This window comes from Marmota monax, unplaced genomic scaffold (assembly GCF_021218885.2).
Source record: "Marmota monax isolate L192 unplaced genomic scaffold, Marmota_monax_Labrador192_F-V1.1 WCK01_AAM20220418_F8-fsc00071, whole genome shotgun sequence".
Taxonomy (NCBI): Eukaryota; Metazoa; Chordata; class Mammalia; order Rodentia; family Sciuridae; genus Marmota; species Marmota monax.
This window is the reverse complement of record NW_026695217.1, coordinates 6,660,942-6,678,269: the sequence shown is the minus strand read 5'-3', so window position 1 is coordinate 6,678,269 and position 17,328 is coordinate 6,660,942. Positions and strand designations below refer to the sequence as shown.

Below are 17,328 nucleotides of genomic sequence, written 5' to 3'. Positions count from 1 at the left end.
CCTCTAGCCAGCAGACTCTGCCGTGGGCAGTCAGCTTTGTCACCTTGAAGTGGTATTCATTTCCCTTACTCACAGCTCAGGGATGGGTCCTCGGAGCCTTTGCCCAACAGAGCCGCCTGTTGGCTGTGAGAGGGTTAGGATTCCAGAAAGACTCGACCTCAGCTTGTGTGTTCAGCTCCCAGACGCCCATGGGTGGACAGGTCTCGGGTGTTTCTTAAAAATCATGCAGTTTAAAAGATCTAGCAAGGATGGTGGAATGTGATGGACATCATTATCCAAAGTACATGTATGAAGACACTAATTGGTGTCAACATACTTTATATACAACCAGAGATATGAAAAATTGTGCTGTATACGTGTAAAAAGAATTGTAATGCCTTCTGCTATCATTTATTTTTTTTTAATCAATTAAAAAAAAAAATCTCCTGGCTCTGAATCTGGCCTAAAAGTGAGGAACCAAACACACACCAACTGCACAAAATCTTCAAGAATAAAGGATTTTTTTTTTAAAGCTTGGGGCTTTCAGGGTGGGATTTTGGGGGAGTGAAAAGAAGATCTCAATCAAAAGAAACTTAAGACCATGGCCGAAATTCCCTTTTCTACTACTAGCTTTTTTTTTTTTTTCCTTTTTTTTAAATGACAAAGTCACACAAGAGAGGAAATGAAAAGGGAAATTTTTAGACTTCTCATCTGTCCAGAAAGCCCCGGCTGTTTCAGAACCCGCCAGGGTAACCGTCGGGCCTGCGGTCACACTGCGATCCCAGGAGGCCTTGCGCACGGCCACTCTATCAATAAGGAAGTACCATCACTAAACCACAAGCCAGCTTTTTTTTCTCAGCCCACATGTTGCTCTACAAGGTTTTAAAACAAGCGACTTTCCTGTTTTTGAAACCTGTGAATCCTCAGGACTTCCAGGTTACCCAAATTATTTTATCCCTTGCAGCAACGACGGACGTGAATTTCAAAAGTGCTTTGCCCGGCCTTTCCTCCCCAGACTGCGGACGTCCACTTACCCATTGGATCCTTATTTACAGTATCGTGTTGCCAACCGCTGACACAGAGGAAAGAAAACACCAGTTATACATTAAACTTCGCAGTGCAGCATCTGTGCCAGGTGCCGTCGCGAGGCGTTTACTCACTGACCAGAGGTGGATGACCCCACCACCGAGAACGCGACAGAAACTACTCCTTAGGAGCGGCTGGCTGCTGTTCATGCAGACACACACATGCCTACAAATGTAGCATAAGGAGGCACCACAATTCTAGGGAAGCTATTATATTTATCACAGAAAGTGCAGCAAACCTGTTGGGAAATTTTTAAGTACAACCAAATGGCATTCCAAATGCCTAAGAGGTTGTTCAGGTTGCTGGAAAAGCAACCCAGGAAAGCCTAGGTAGAGGATTCTGCAGGGCGGTGGGTGAACGATGTAAACTGTCGGGCTGAATCCTCAGTGGTATGCAAGTCAGACTTGCTTCCATTGAGCAAATAGAAGCACGCAGATGAAAGGCTGCATTGAGAAGACATGAGACAAGTCCACAGGCTTCTCCTTCCTGCTCAGCTCAGCAGGCCGAGAACCGCGTGCCAGACCTAACAACTGCGTCTGATGGCCATCCTCTGGCTTAACTTCCGCCCTGGCTAGTGGCCACTTGGCCTTGCTCAAGCAGTGCCTGCAAACCTCATCATGTGCTCTCTGGCTGGAAGCGGCCATCCTCCCCAGGCAGAACTGAAGTTCACTGAGGACTTCCGGAAGGTAATTCACATTCTGTTTTCAGTAGCTGCCCAATGAGAGTGAGGATAAACCACGGGTGAACTATATTCTGCAGCTCCAGCCAGTGACCTCTAAGCCCACTTTGCAGAATTCCCCACGGCAATAATGAGCCCAGCAGACACTTATCTAACCTCACAGCTTTTGTTCTTTTTGGGTTAAAATGAACACTTAGTTCATCAACACATACACATACACACACACACACACACACACGCACACACACCCCTTCCCAAAAAGAATCTGCTCTCAGTTTGAGCACACAGGTATTCTGTTTATCTTCTTCTCTTCCTTCCAACAAACCTTCCAGCACTAAAAGGCTGGGACAGGCTCTGCAGGGCTCTGGGCTATGACCTCCGTGTCCGAGGCTGGGTTCTCTTGGAGCAGCCCTGGCCCCTCTCTGGTCAAGTGTGGAGTGTCACAGCAAGGAGCCTCAGGAACAGATCAGAGAATTTCGACCAGCCCACTGTGGCATAGCACAGTCCGCCCTTGGGGAGAAACATAGAAGCTAAGAATTCCAGAGAATTCCAGACTTCCCACACAGACCAGCAGTTATTTTTAACCACAGTCCTCATTGGCAGACAATCTGCTCTGTTTGTATGGAAAGCATCCTGTTCTTCCACCAGGTTTTTAAATAACCACGTTTCCTCTCCTCCTTCAGAAAAGCCCAGCGACACACTAACGCGAGGTAAACATGGAACTGCTTTCTGACCCCCAGATGCGGCGCTCAGGCCTTGGATCAGCACAGGGGCTGCACCATGAGTCTCACCCTGACAACGTAGAACTCAGCTCTTGCTTCTCTCCAGGAGTAAGTATTCCCCAGTGAAGAAGGAGATGCCTCCACTGACCCCACACACCCAGGGCCATGCTTAAGGCCTGCAGGCTGCATGCCCCACTCTCCTGGGCCAGCTCCAGGGCCATCATGGGCACTGGGCAGAGGTGCTTCTGGTGAAGCCTTTGCAGTAGGCCTGTCGGTCACCTGTGGGTGCTCTCCATCCTGACATCACCACCCCATTTTCTCAGGCCAGCAAAGCACAGAGGAAGATAGGCCATGGGGTGAATCCAAGATATCGCCTTATATTTGTGTCCATGAAGAGTGACTCATGTTATAGAGTCTCTCTCAATTTCTTTATTTAGTACAACAAAATACCCTGTAAGGAATTGAGATTCATGAACCTTCCCTTAGGTAGCCAAGACCCCACGAAGGTCTTTTTCAAAAGCAGCCCAAGAAGTCAGCTTTGGGGGGATCTCAAATAGCACATGGAGAGTAAGGACTGAGATAACGTTTCCAACAACACAGCCTACAGACTCAAAAAGTGCTAAATCTCAAAGACGATGGGCAGAGGCAAGAAGAGGCACCCTCAAAGATTGAGCTATGTCATTCAGAAAAGGAGCTCAAGTGCCACAAGAAGCCTGAGCAACGAGCAAAACAAAGGCAACATTTTCACACATTTATGCCTGCAATTCTACAAATACCTGTAATTAAATCAATAGGTTAAATTTTATAATGCAAGATTTGACTGTCACTTGTATCATTAAAAGTTTATATATCCAAGCTGGCCAAGAAAGACCAAAACTTTTGTAACCCGCCCATTGGGAAACGAGGCATTGCCTCATATTTGGGGTTGCATATATGGTACCAGCACCTGCCAAGCTTGCTCTTCCTAACAAGAGTATTTCTTGAGCACCCACCAGATGCAGGCAGTACGCCAAGCTCTGAGAATAAGCATCCTTGTGTGCATGCTGGTCCTGTGAGGGATGTCCTGTCATCCCCTCATTTCTTCAGGGGAGAAAACCAGGGCTTCGAAAATGTGAGTTACTTTCTCAAAGAAATAAATGGAGCACAGGTCTGATTTATTTTGCCTACTGCCCCTGAAAGCTCTTTTACTCTCCCTTCCCCCAAGTAACCACCAAGACCCACCCTAAACCATGTGGCAATATCCAGGTTTCTATTACATACTTGAAATAAGGAGAACTGGGCAGCTGGGGGAGGAGGGAGGAGCATCTGCCTGAGCCCAGCATAGCCATCACTTCACACTGTCATGGCTAAATCATGTCTTTGGCTATGGAGTCCACTGATGGATGGTGGATAACATCACCAATGATGGCTGGAATCTGCTTAGGTACTTGCAGGAGGCCTGGCTGGGGCAGCCTGTGGACTTAGACGTTGTTCATGATCCACATGCTCCTTCTCTCGTGTGCAGACACGTCGTCACGCTGAGTTCCTAAGTCCTCACCACCTCCTCTAATACCAACTGGCCATAAAGTGGGGGAAAGAAGCACATCAAACTCAGGCCTGCTCAGGTCCAGCATACAGGATGGTGTTTCCCGTAAAAGCAAAAGGAAAACATGGCCCCTCGTCCTGGAGCCACCCCGTAATCCCAAGCAGTCATCTCGCTTTCCTTCACTGCCGTTCCTTCATCATCAAAATGCCATATTTGAGGACCATAGCTGAAGTAGCCAAGTAACATTATCCAATCAAGGGGAGCACCATCTAATGGTCACAGAGGCTGCGGCGTCGGCAGCCACACGTGTTTCGTGGAACGCACTCCCATGCCTGAGCAAGCAGGAAAACACGCGAGGGAAGTGATCCGGCTGAGAATGAACTGCAAACTGATGAACACGCAGTTGCTAATGCAGTGTTTATTATTTTTTACTACAATAAAAATTAAACTGTACACCACGCTGGCCAGCCAACAGAGTGAACTCCACCGTCTGGATAGCGGCATTGGTGTCTCTGTAGCCTCGGGTTGCAGGGGACTGATGCCAGGTCCAATTTTATTTGTAAATAGGCCCTGGGTGTCTGGACAACAGAACCGGGAGGTTCCTGGGAAGCAAGATCCAACATGCCCATGAGCCCAAGACGGGCCCGGGAAGTAGGATCCCTTCCTGCATCCCCAGGCTCCTGCATTTCCCAAGAAAGAGGTTCCACACGCTCGCAGGAGAGTTGCCATCACCCTGCATCACCCGCTAGACGACAAAGTTGTGTCTCTCAAGGGAACCAGGGAACATGGGGCATACGGAGGGGCCTCAGGCGAGCCCTGGCAAGCTCAGCCAGGCCCTGTGACAGCAGCAGCAACCACGGCCCCCGCCTCAGAGCCGACCTCTCCTGGGGCTCCTCCATCAGCTTTGCAAGCAGCTGGAGGAGTCTACTCCCCCCGCAGCGCCCTGCGCAAGCAGGCCTAAATTATGACTCATGGAAATCCCCAGTGCTGCGGGGATCAGGTCGCTTTCAGACTCCCAGCAATTAATGGCCCTTTTGGTCAAAGGAGAATAGGAAAAACAAAACCAGCCTGCAAGGCTAAGGGCTTCAAAACAGGCTGTTTGGTTTCTAGTAAATTAGAGGGAGTGGGTGGAGAGGTACCAGTAATGCTGTCCTGTACAATGTGGTCTTCTTTGACGTCAGCAGCAGGTTTCTCTCTCCCTGTCTCCTCCTTTCCCTCCCCTCTCTCTCCCATGTTCCCTCCCTCTTGCCTCTTTGTGTCAAAGAGACAGATGACATAGGGTGGCTCTGGAAGACGACTCATAGTCCAACACTACAGTTCAGGGTCTCAGAAGACTCCCACCCTTGCGCGAAGGCTATGGTGAGAGGTGGGCAAATTAGCAAGACAAAAATGCACGGGACTCTGCAGGAAGAAGGGCAGGCCCCGGAATCAAGCAGCAAGCCCCACTGGCCGTGCATTCCTCCTGTCTGGCCTGAGGAGCGGTTCTGTCTGAGGGAACATTCTTCCTGTAGCACAGAACACACACTGGTCTCCAGTGGGCCTGAAATAGTATCCTGGAGAGCATGCACCCTGCTCTGTGGTCACTCTTCCTGGCAGCCAGCTGGGGCTGCTGGGCCAGGGTTTCTCCTGGCTCCCCCGCTTCTTCCACCAGAGCTGTTTTTCTCCACAGCAGTGCTGCTGCGTGTTAGCACAGAGCCATCTAGACTGAAGACTCGAGGCAGGCTGAGCGCTCTGAGCCCGGCCCTGCCATGCTGCATCTCCCCCTTTCAATGGTATCTTCCAGCCCCTCTGTTTTAACAGGGACAGCAGCTTAGACCCCTGGGAGCCCAGCCAGGTAGAGACACGGGAGTCTCTGTAGACTGGGCCACTTCCTCCGTGGCTCTCAGTTGCCACATGGCCTCAGCAAGCCAACTTGGTCTCTGGAGTAACGTGACTTTGCAGAAATGCTTTCCACAGGCAGCTCTGTGAGAGCAGAAATCCATCCCCGAGCCCTCGGGTTCTGCAGGGCGGGAGGAACAGGGGGCTGGAGGAGCAGGGGGCAGGAAGAGCAGGGCTCAGGCCTCGGGTACACAGCCTGATTTGTCTGTGCGAGATATGCCGCCTCCTCCTCTCCCCTCCTCTGACCTGCACAGCAAGGCCATCAGAGGGCCTCAGAACAAGGAGTATTTTGTAAGCCAACGCTTCCCAAGCTGTCTGTGGGCACCGGGTCCATGGGAAAAGCAGACTGGCAATGGGAAAGCACATGTAAGAGAGAACAGAGCCAGTCACATGGGTCTATTCAGAGATCAGAACCTGAAACAGAGCTGTGTGTGTGTGTGTGTGAGTGTGTGTGTGTGAGTATATGTGTGTGTGCATGCGCACACTTGTGCATGTCGGGGCAGGGAGTGCTCTGTGGTAGCATGAGCAGAAGATAGCTTCTCAGTGAGAGCACAGGCCCAGCTCACACAGGCATTGACACAGATGTGCAGTGGATGGATGAACCAGCAAGTGAGAGAAAAGATCTAGGAGAGGAGGAGGCCAGGGGCGGCCTCCACCAAGCTGTCTCACTAACAGTGCAGGGACCAATCTGTGCCCGTACCATGGGACAACCAGGAAGAAGGCGCCCTGGTGGCCACCTGACCCAGCAAATCACCAACCGCCACTAAACCACAATCATGATCTTCAGCATCCCTAAGGGGCTAGAGTCTCCCTACTGCCTCCCTGCCTGGTCCTCGTCCTGCCTGGCTGGTATCTGCTGTCATCATTCACAGCAGCAGTGTTCACTATGGCCCGTGCAAGAGGAAAGAGCTAACTCTGCCGAGCAAGTGTTACGGCGTGTGGGTGCGGAGTGTACTATTCCCACTCACACTGGCTGAGAGGTAAGCATCATGGCCCCCATTTTACAAATAAGGAGTTGCAGAGAAGTTAAGTCACTGGCCCAAAGTGATGCAGTAGCAGCAAAGAGACGCTCACGCTGACATGAGACACGTTCCTTCGATGAAGACAGGTCAGTGAAAGCTCAGCTCCCATTGCAGAGGAGCTCGGAGGACATCAGGGGACTCTGCAAGCCCCACACTCTGTGTGTATGTGCCCATGTGAGTGGCACACGGGTGAGCCCACTCAGCCCAGGACAGCACCTTCGGCTGGCACATCCAGCCCGTGTTCTACCAAAAGCCCGTGTTCAAAACCCACTTATTGAAAAGCTCATCTCTGGTTGGGCAGGACAAACGCTTGGCCTGAGGCCGTTCCAGGGGACTGTGCTTCTCGCCAGAGGTTCCTGCCCGGGAACAAAGCCCAATAACCACACAACCGAACCCTTGGAAAGATCAGCAGACTCAGGTGACGACAAGTTTATTTTAAGTAAATCAAGAGGGAGACGGGATGTGAAAACAGTTTCTGCAAGGGCTGGGGCTCATCCTCGTCCCTTCTCTGAGGTGGAGCCCACCCACCCAAAAGCACTGACTGGAACAGAGAGGAAGAGCCTGGTGGTCCCCATGAACCCACAGCTGCCCATGTGGAGATGTGCCCATGGGGCACAGGGGCTCTGCACAGTGGAAGCACCGCTTTGCTCAGATCTCTCCATGCGTCCTCCAGTTTCTGAATGAAGACTCTGCTGCTTTTCCTTCTTGGCAAAGCTACTCTCATTAAAAAGCCAGTATCCTAGAAACTGAAGTGGCCTTGGATGCCATTCTGTTGCAGCAGACTGAACTTTCCTTGCTGAATCAGACCCCTTAATATGTCAACGATGAGTCACACACAAGTAAATGAGCCACCAGGAGGAAGAGAGATAACGAGGCGATATTTATCAGTGGCTGTCTCTTAGCAAATGATGAGCATTGCCTACCCGCTGGTCATGTTGCTGTGCGTTACCTTCCCGACCATCACTTAGGCACTCCTGGGATGGTTTCTAACTGTCAATATTTACAGGAACTGGCCCTTCACCACCCAGGCCAAGTGGGCTGGATGTCTCCAAGTGTGAGTCCTGACGAAGGAAGCCTTGTATGGAAGGGTCCCTTCTCTAAGTCCTCCTTGGCTGGAGCAGACTTCGAGCCAATGGCCATCTGTCAGCAGAGCAGGCCTGACTGTCCAGCCAGTGCCTGGAAACCTGGGGCTCCACTTGAGAATGGGGGCGTAGTGATTTCTTGGGATTCTGAAAGCTCAGGGTCACGCATCTGAAACACAGCTACCCTCAGAAAAAGGGTGACTTACATTCTCATGAAGGAAAGGATTCTGCTTGGTAATGAGCACGGAGCAAGAGGAGGAGGGCAGGATGCAGGGGCAGCCATGGAGCCAGCAGAGGAAGGCGTTGAGGAGGAAGTGGGGCCAAGCACATGGTGGCTTTGGGACATTCCTGACGTGCTGACCCTCAGGTAAGCCTAGGGATAGGCACGTTTGATGGAGTGTAGAAAAGAAAGGGAAGTTGTGCCAACCACACAGAGAGACGCCACGGACTCCAGGAAGACCACGCTCGGCAGGAGGAGGCAGCAACCATACAAACCCCAACCCGGCTCTCCAGGAAATGTGTCTGCACAGGCATCCCATGCTGGCCACAGCCCTCTGGGGACCAGCACTATGCAGCCCAGGACCAATTGGTCGACAATGAGCTCCTAGAATCCCAGCCCCTTTACAATCAATGAGGTAAGCTGGCACTGCAGAAACCCATGAGACGGTAGGATTATCATTGCACTACATGATAGAAAGTGCTGGGTTCAAAATGGCAGACTCCCTAGGAGAACAAGAAATGGTAAGACTTCCACACTGTGCATAGGTTCTTCATAGGCTGGGCACGTTTGAAGTTGCCAGATGTTCCCAGAGATCGCAAGATGATTCCAAGATGAAATGAGCCACTGATGGCTGCAGACAAAGAGGTCACAGCACATGACCCTCCAGGACCACAAGGCCAAGGACAATCTGCCCGTCGCAGTTGCATGGGCAACCCCTGCCCATGGGGGAGGGGCAGCCAGGAGGAAGGATGCTTCCGAGTCTGTGAGGGGTTTCCATCCCATCCCAGGGCTTCTGGGGGCCTCTGCCGGGCCCTGCGTTTCATTTCCCCACGGGGTTTCCGCTTTCTGTGGAGGGCGGAGGCCAGGCGAGGCTGAATCGGGAGAACTCTGGAGGAGTAGATGAAGACCCACAGCCTTTCCCGGGTCCTCTTTCCATACTTCTCTGCTTTCGTCTCTAGAGTTTCCTGAATCCCCAGAGCAGGACATGTGCTGAGTGGACAGGTTGGAAGGTGGAACCAGTTTGCTGGGGCTGCTGCCACAAAGTACCAAGCCCAGGAGGCTTAGACAACAGAACTTCCTTTCCCCACAGCCCTGGAGGCTGGAGTCCAGGGTCAAGGTGCGGCAGGGCTGCTCCTCCCAAGGCCTCTCTCTTGGCTTGCAGACAACATCTTCTCCCTGCGTCCTCACCTGACCATCCCTCTGTGTGATCTGTCTTCTCATCTCCTCTTCCACAAGGACCCCAGTCACACTGGATGAGTTCCCACCCATGTGATCCCATTTTAGCTTGATCACCTTTTGAAAGACCCTGTACCCAAGAGGGTCACACTCTGAGGTCCCGGAGATTGGGACTTCCACCCTTACAAAGATGAAGCAGGAAGAAAGACCAACAAATCCGTGTGGAGCCCCCACCCTGTTTGGCTCTGGCCAGGCAACCGGGTAAAAGAACTGTCCGTGCTGTCTATCTCACTGCACCTGAAGGAGGACAGCCCTGGAGGGAGGAGGGCAGATCAGTTCTGACCAGAATGAGCACGCATCAGGCTTCCCCCAGGGCAAGAGGGCTCCACACACTGGACACATGCTGCATCCCGGGAAGACCAAGTCCAGAGCCAGAAGACCCTCCCAGACCACTAAGGAACCATGTGGCCACCACTGCAGGCCCAGAGAAGCCCACCAGCACCTTTCCAGATCAGGAACACGGTGCCGAGGTGAAGTGCCCCCAGTGAGACCAGGCCTTCCTGCTGCCCACCCTGCAGCCCCCATGAAGCCCGGGGGCCCACAGCTGCCTGGAGCCACAGAGCAGAACTGAAATCCCCATGATAGCATTCAGGTTGGTTGTGCCGAGCAGGCTACCCACCACAGACCACAGCCAGCTGCTGGGTGACAGGAGCTGCTCCTCCCTGGGATAATGTCATCCATGAGAGGAGAGTGAAAGTTTCTACATCCTCCCCTCCATCCCTTAAAACACCCAGTATTCTGTGCCCAAAACTGCACCCCTAGCAAGAAAGCCAATTAGAGGAACAGAGAGGCTGCCTGCCTGTGGGCGTGTTAACCAGCCTGCTCCTCTACTCCCCACAGATAACCTGTGACATCACTTGCTTGTCATTATCTGTTTTGTGCATGTTGCTTCATCTTCAGAGACATCTCCAGTGGGTGTTTGGGTGACTAAAAGGAGGTCAGAGTTCCTCTGATCACCAACCAGACAGCAGGGGCAAGCCAGGTGACCCTTGGCTGAAGTCGGCCTGGCATAAACGCAGAACCCTTCCTTTCAGTGTCTTTCAGGCTGTGCTCTCCACCTGGACTGCAGCCCCCAGTGAATCTCCCCTGCGAGGGAGTGGCCCTTTTGTTCTTTTCCAGCACATTCCTGCTCAGGTCCCCACGTAACCAGTCACCTGGTCTTGCCAGGAGTCTTGCCTTTGTGGCCGAGCACACAGGGCAAGAGTGGGAGTCAAGGTTTCCTCTGCTCCGCTGGGATTTTCACGGGGTTTTTATCTGGTTTCATTTTCGCCAGCCTTCTGAGAACGTTCTCGTGTTCCTCCTTCACGCACCCCGTCGATCCTCCAAGGCATTCTGCCCAGAGAGCCACACAGCTGTGCATCCCCCAGAAGTGGGGTTCAGAAAACCCCCTCACCCCAAGGATTTTCAAACCAGAAACAGCCCCTGCCCCAGACCATGCCCCTCGCTGCCAGGCCTGGGGTGGGCAGAGGTGAGGCCACAGGACCTGGCCTGTGTCTTGGGAAGAGCCTCGGTGCCTGGTGAGGCTGGTCGAATTGACTGACTGCCCAGGACAGGGGCCCTTTCCTCTGCACTGACCATGGAATCCAAAGTGAGCTGCAGCTCAGCTCTGTCATCTCCACAGCACCAGGATGGAGCCTCCATGCTCACTGGGTCCCAGTGAGGCCACCATGGCCTGGTGAGGTGGCAGTCCCTCTCTGGTGCAATGAGCAAAGCGTATCACCTGCCTGGTCGAGGAAGCTTCTCAGAGAGACGAAATCAGTGTTTGAGAGACAGCAAGCGCCTTGCAGGCTGGCCCTGCTGCGGTGTCCTGGCCACACCAAGCCCTTCTGGAAGCGCCGTCTGGTTGGACTTGCATTTCCCACACATGCAGCTACTCCATTTCTCGCTAGCCATGGGGTAGCCCGATGCTGGTCGTTGTACCTGAGCTAGTCAGCTGACCCTCTGCCCTGATGGCAGCAATGGGAGGGTCTAGGGTAAAGGAGAGAAGGCAGCTGAAGAAGAAGCCACCTTACCCAAGTGAGATGAGGACGCAGCCCCTTTGCAGAGGGTGTGGAGGGAGGCTGGAGGTCCTGCGCCCCAGGCAGAGGCAGGCATCTGGATAGCTGCAGTGCTCCTGGGACAGGCAGCAGGCAGCAGCTTTGGATAGCCACCAGGACCCTTCCATGGGGACGTGCTGGCCACACTGTCCTCGCCTGTCTCGTCATCTGCCAAATGGACAAGTGGACCACAGGAGAACTGGCTCAAGCACCTCTGCTGTCATACTGACCCCTGTCTGCAGGCCCTGGGGCCTGGCCTCCCTGGCACAGGCCACCCCCAGGGCGAGGTTGCCCCTCAGACGCACCCACTCGTGTCTTTCCACCAGAACCACAGGAAGGCCTGAGCAGGCTTGCTAGAGCCAGGCCCTGGGGCCCACTGACCCCCTCACTCAGCTCAAGGGGTCTGGGAGGGCCAGCAGACACGGGTCAGAGCCTCTGTTTTGGCTCCAAGTTCAGGGAGTCTAGCCAGAGCCACACAGCGTCCCCGGGGACCCCTCGGGAGCGGACCCAGTCCTGAGTCAGAGGAAACACTCACTGAATCACCATCCACTTCCTCCCACAGCTCGGCCCAGACAAGCGGCTGCTTCCCAGGCACAAACCAGTGACAGCACTCCAAAGGGGAGCCCACCGGCCCCACTCCCATGCATGAACCCCAAGCCCCATCCATGGGGCCCACCCTCCACTTTTCCAGAGTAGAGCCCCACGGCTTTAAGCAGCCCCATCCTGTCCTGTGCTGACCTGGCCATGCTATTTCTCACTTCCCTCTTCAGGGCACAGCCACACTTTCCAAATGCCATGAGTCATCACCACCACCAACGACTCCTGAGTGGGGCCGGAAACCGCCAAGCGCCAGACCTGGACAGCAACTCCCACTGTGCCCCCCCCGCCCAGCCGCTGGTCATGGTGGCACAGGGCCACAGGGAAACTGCTGGGCAGAACTGCCCCTCATGCACTCAGCCACCCCATCGTCCTCAGGGAGAACTCATCCACCCTCAAGATAACTTATGGGCAGCTCTTGGGTGCACTGGCAGAGGTGAAGTCATCATCTAATCCAAAGAGGCGGAAGAAGGGGTAGGCTGGGCCCAGACCCAGGGTGGTCAGATGAGAGAAGATCCATCAGCAGGACATGGGCAGCCCTCCATGGCGCCACAATTATACAATAAATGTCACCCTGTCAACCAAGGCTCTTAATGCCCAGAACCATATGCCTTTTAGAGGCCATTCTGCAAGTTCCCAGGAGCAGTCACCAGGGAGGCCACAGGTCAGTCAGTCCTCTATGAAATGTTTTGTCCTCAAAGAGTCATTAGACTTTTCTGCACTGGTCTCCTGGCTCCCGGCTCTCTGCATCTGCCCTTTGTCTTAGGTTCTCCAGCAGGATGAAACCTTGGGAAGCCATGATCCTGTTCCTGGGCAGCCATAGACAGCAGCATTCAACAGCAGTGGACCAGGGAATGCAAATCAACACACAATTAAACCTCAGCCTTAACCTATCGGACTTTAAATATTGCCGGGGTGGCCAGAGGCAGGGAGATGGGCACCTTCCTTTACCTGGATGGTTGGAAGCCTTGCACATTTTCTGGAGGGAATTTGACCCTGTGTGTTAAATGATCCATGATGGCCCCTTTAACTTCTTAAATTTCTAGGAATTTATTCTCAACCAAAACAAAATTGCAGAAAAATGTAAGTGCAAAGATAATTATCTCAGTGTGGTAGTCAAATACTTACAAATAATAATGATGTTGAAATAAATAAAATAAAGGTCTATCCACAACTAAAAAATATTAATAAATAATGACATTAAAAACAATCTAGATACGATTGAGCCAATGAATTATTATGCAGTTGATAAAATACTATGCAACTGTTAAAAGTAATGTTGGACATTTACACCCAAAGTCATAGAAAAAATATTCACCTGGCTCACTGTGTTAGATGAGACATAGGCAAAGAGCCACATGTTTAGCCCATGTAGGTAAAAGTGTGAGTGTTCAGGTCTAAGAAACACACAAGGGCTGGAGTTGTGGCTCAGTGGTACAGCGCTTGCCTAGCACGTGCGGACGAGTTTTGTACCACTGGGTACCACTTATTTTTACTTATTTTATTTACTTTAAATTAAATTTACATAAAAATAAGTAAATGAAATAAATATATTTTAAAAATTTATTTTAAAAAAAAGAAAAAGAAACACACAAGTGATGATCAAATTGTGAAGGTCACCTCTGCAGAGTGGGATTCGGGGATGGTTTTAACTTTCTTCTTCACATTTTCTGTATTTCTTAAAATTGTCCACAATAAATATGAATCACTTTTTCAACAGGAAAAAAAAAAGCTGTATTTATTTTTGTTTTAAAAACAAAAGCAACACAAATTCGCAAGTGACCTGCTTCCCTGAGCAGTTATCCTGTCTGAGACAAGCCTCATGCATTCACGCTGGGTAGGAGGCATCTCAGGACGTTCTGCCAGGAGGCTGGGCTCTGGGTTGCTTTCCCAGAGTTCTGAAGCATATGGCAGAACTGCAACTGTCCATGCTCTTCAGCAGCCTTTGTGCCTGCTGGATGAATCCGGACGGCTGGCTGGGGTCAGAGGTGGAGACTGGAGCCTGGCAGAGTTTTCTCCAACAGATGCCAAACACCCAATGTGGTAATCAAATCCCAGATTTCAGAGCTTGGAATTAACTAAATTAACCACCTCTCTGGGTGGCCAAGCAGATTTAGACGTCTTAAAAACACAAATCACAAACCCCTCTCTCCTCAACTCCAGAAACAAATTCCAGACCCTTGGAAATCAAGGAAACTTAAAGCCAGATGGCTCCTTAAGAAATCACCTATTCCTGACTTCTCCTGTGGCACTTGAGAGGACCAAGGCCGAGAGAAGTGCAGTGACTTGCTCAATGTCATACAGCATGAGGGTAATAGCCAAGAAGAGAGCTCGGGTCTCCTGACCTGTAATCCAAGGTTGCGTTATTTGTTTGTTTGTTTGTTTGTTATCACAACTGCAACAGATGCAGCAGGCAGGATAAGAGCCAGTGCAGATGTCCCCCACAGCCTCAGAAGCCGCACCTGGGACAAGCCAGAATATCCAGGTCCGTAGAAGAGCCTTAGCTGCATGTGGGCATTCTCAGCCAGGAAGTCATGCATTTGCCGAAAGGAGATGAAAACATAGCTTTCATCGTATTTTAAAAGGGACAACTTACATGAGAAAAGCTAAGAACTGGTAAGCACGAGCATGGGCTGACCATTATTTTTTTTTTTTAATCTAGGAGTCAACAAGAGAGCTTGGCAGGCATAGTCTCCATCCAGCTGCATCCCAGCTCCATCCTTGTAGTGGGAAAGCAGCCCTTGATCACACATGAGCAAGTGGGCACAGCCGTGTCCCAATAAAACTTTATTGACAAAAGCAAATCGTGGGCCCAGGCAATCCTGCCAGCCCCTGAACCTGAGTGTGTGAGCCATTTCCTTTCCATGACATCAGATTCGGTGTCCCTTCCCCTCCCTCATGGTGAACTGAATGACATCCACCTTCCTGCCCTGGATCCAGCCCTGACCAGGGACCACCAAGGAAGTGGAGAAACACATAAAAGGAAATCGGTTCACTTTTCCATTCAACAACAAGCTCTTTGAATTCCTAATTGGAAACTTTCACACACAAACAGAGGTTGCTGCAACTCATTTCCTGCCGCCTGCTTGCAGCATATTTTGAGCAGAACTTGGTGAACAGAGGCTGACCCATGACCTCCGGGGCTGTCTGCAAGGGCTTTCCTGACTCACTTGCACAGAGGCCACCGAAGACACCCTGCATGTTTTTCCCTTTTCACATAAAAATCTGACTTCTTGATAACTGGGGACTAAAATAACGACTGGAGACAGAACTTTAGTGAGGAACTGGAGTTTTCTCCTTCTGCTCCTATAAGACTCTTGACTCAAGGCAAGCAGTGGTGTGAGTCACCTCCCACCCTGTCCTAAGGCAGCCTGGCGGGAAGAGGCAGCACTGACCCCAGCAAGGGATGGACATCTGTCTCTGCCCTTGTTCGCCCCCTTGTCCTGGGGTCCCACCCGGGTGTTGTGCCCCTACTCACAGACACTTGCTACCTGCAGTTACGGGAAGCCACCCTGGTTGGGAGAAGGAGGGAGGGAGGCGGGCAGACTCCCTCTGGCCCTTCCACGTTCGGTGGCAAAGGGACCTAGTGCCTTTGCCCCATCAGGGGTTCACAGCAACAGCAGGTGCGACCCACGCTCTCCATCTGCACGACTAGTTCTGAGCGTGACCTGTCCAGATGCCCACTGCAGACAACGTGGATGGTGGTAGAGGTGAGTTGTTCTCCTGTCACTGCAGACCCCCTTCACACAGGCATAGGACATCCGTGAACACACCTCTCAAAGGGACACAAAGGTGACAAGCTTCCAAGAGGATATAGGGGGAGGGGAGTTGGGGCAGGGGGCCAAAGCTCTACGATGCTGAGCCTAAGGCCACAGTGTCCTGCCTGGGAGTCCGAATCCCCATCATCTCCATTGAGTGACTCCCGCTGAGGCCCATCACACCCCACAGACAGCCAAGGACACGGAGAAGCCTTCTCCTCCTTTCTCTTTTCCATCAGGATGTGCTTCCCAGCCTTCCCATGGAAAATCCCCAAGCTAGACCACTTCCTGTTTTTGTTTTGCACCCCCCAAAACCATGTACCCTTCAACCTTTTGTCCTTTGTCCTGATTCGCATCTTGAACTGAGAGGCCGTGCACAGGCATATCCACAGCCCCGCAGCTCCTGAGCCACTGGGGAAAGGGAGACTTCAGCCCGGCCGCTCACGCATGTGCGATGAAGCAAGTGGTGTCTCCTGGAGGTCCTTGACTTGCTTCCTCACCCAAGACAGGAAGCTGAGGTGACCAAGAGTCTCGTCTTGCACATGCGCTCCCCTACAGGTGCAAAATTTAATGCACAACTATTTCAGGGTCCTGAAACTTCTTGACCCTCTGTATTAGGGGCTTGGCATCCTCTGCTTGCTTTGCTTTGCCCCCAAGACTAGCCAGGAGCATGCCCCGTGTCTTGCCCTCCTGGACAGCCTGTCCGACGCACCCAGTACCTGGGAAGAGCAGGCACTGGCTGACCCAAGGCTGTTCCTCCAAGTCCCTTCTTTGCCCTGCTGCCCATTTCCCACAGTCTCTTTGCTTTGTTTCTCCCAGGCAGGTGCCAGACGCAGGTGGGGACCCAGAACCAGGTGACCACCAACACCCACGGAGCCTTGGACACCACACCACTGGCGGGGACTCTCAATGAGCTGGCTAGAAACTCTAGGACCCCAGAGCCTCCAAAACATCCGGCCCAAGAGGGGAACCATTGCCCATTTCAGGGCAACTCCACAGAGCTAGGGCCAAGAGAAGATCAAGAGAAGAAAGACTCCAACCAGAAGCCGCAGCCTCTGAGCCTTCAATAAAGCAAATGTCCCAGCAGCCTCACTAAGGGCTCTGGGCAGAGCACAGTTGATTCCTTGCCCACTGTCTCCTGGGCCAACCTTTGAAGACACACTTAACCTCTCTGTGCCCCAACTGTGCTCTCTGGAGGGACCAGAAGAAACTTATCCAGAGTGAGCAAGAACAGGGGGCTTTCAGGAGAACTCTGGAGGCCCCTGGGGAAACCTCACATTCTTAGTAACTGGCTGGGTCTCCTTCAACTCCAACCTCGAAAAGAGGTGAGCCCACGCACAACAGAGCCTCTCAAGTTGACTCAGCCTCTGGCTTGCTGTCAAGACCCCGGGGGAAGGAGATGGATTCACTTTGTTAATAACCAAAGGTCTTACTTTTCCACCTTCAGTCATATAAACGTCAGAGGGGAAAAAATGTTTGTATTCAATAGAAAAACAGTTCCAGCACTT

At 52.1% G+C, this 17,328-nt stretch overlaps 2 long non-coding RNA genes across 2 annotated transcripts in view; one reads left to right on the top strand and one right to left on the bottom strand.

The window, feature by feature from the left end:
• Nucleotides 1-1,433, bottom strand: part of LOC124084758 (uncharacterized) — a 54,363-nt gene extending 52,930 nt beyond the window's left edge. The window contains exon 1 of the long non-coding RNA XR_006849215.2: nucleotides 1,014-1,433. This is a non-coding gene — a long non-coding RNA (uncharacterized LOC124084758). The remainder of the gene's footprint in view (nucleotides 1-1,013) is intronic.
• A 203-nt stretch (nucleotides 1,434-1,636) lies between these two features.
• Nucleotides 1,637-13,785, top strand: LOC124084761 (uncharacterized). The gene is made up of 3 exons (XR_006849223.2): nucleotides 1,637-1,751; nucleotides 2,428-2,574; nucleotides 3,971-13,785. It is a non-coding gene; the product is annotated as an uncharacterized LOC124084761 (long non-coding RNA).
• The last annotated feature ends 3,543 nt before the right edge of the window (nucleotides 13,786-17,328 follow it).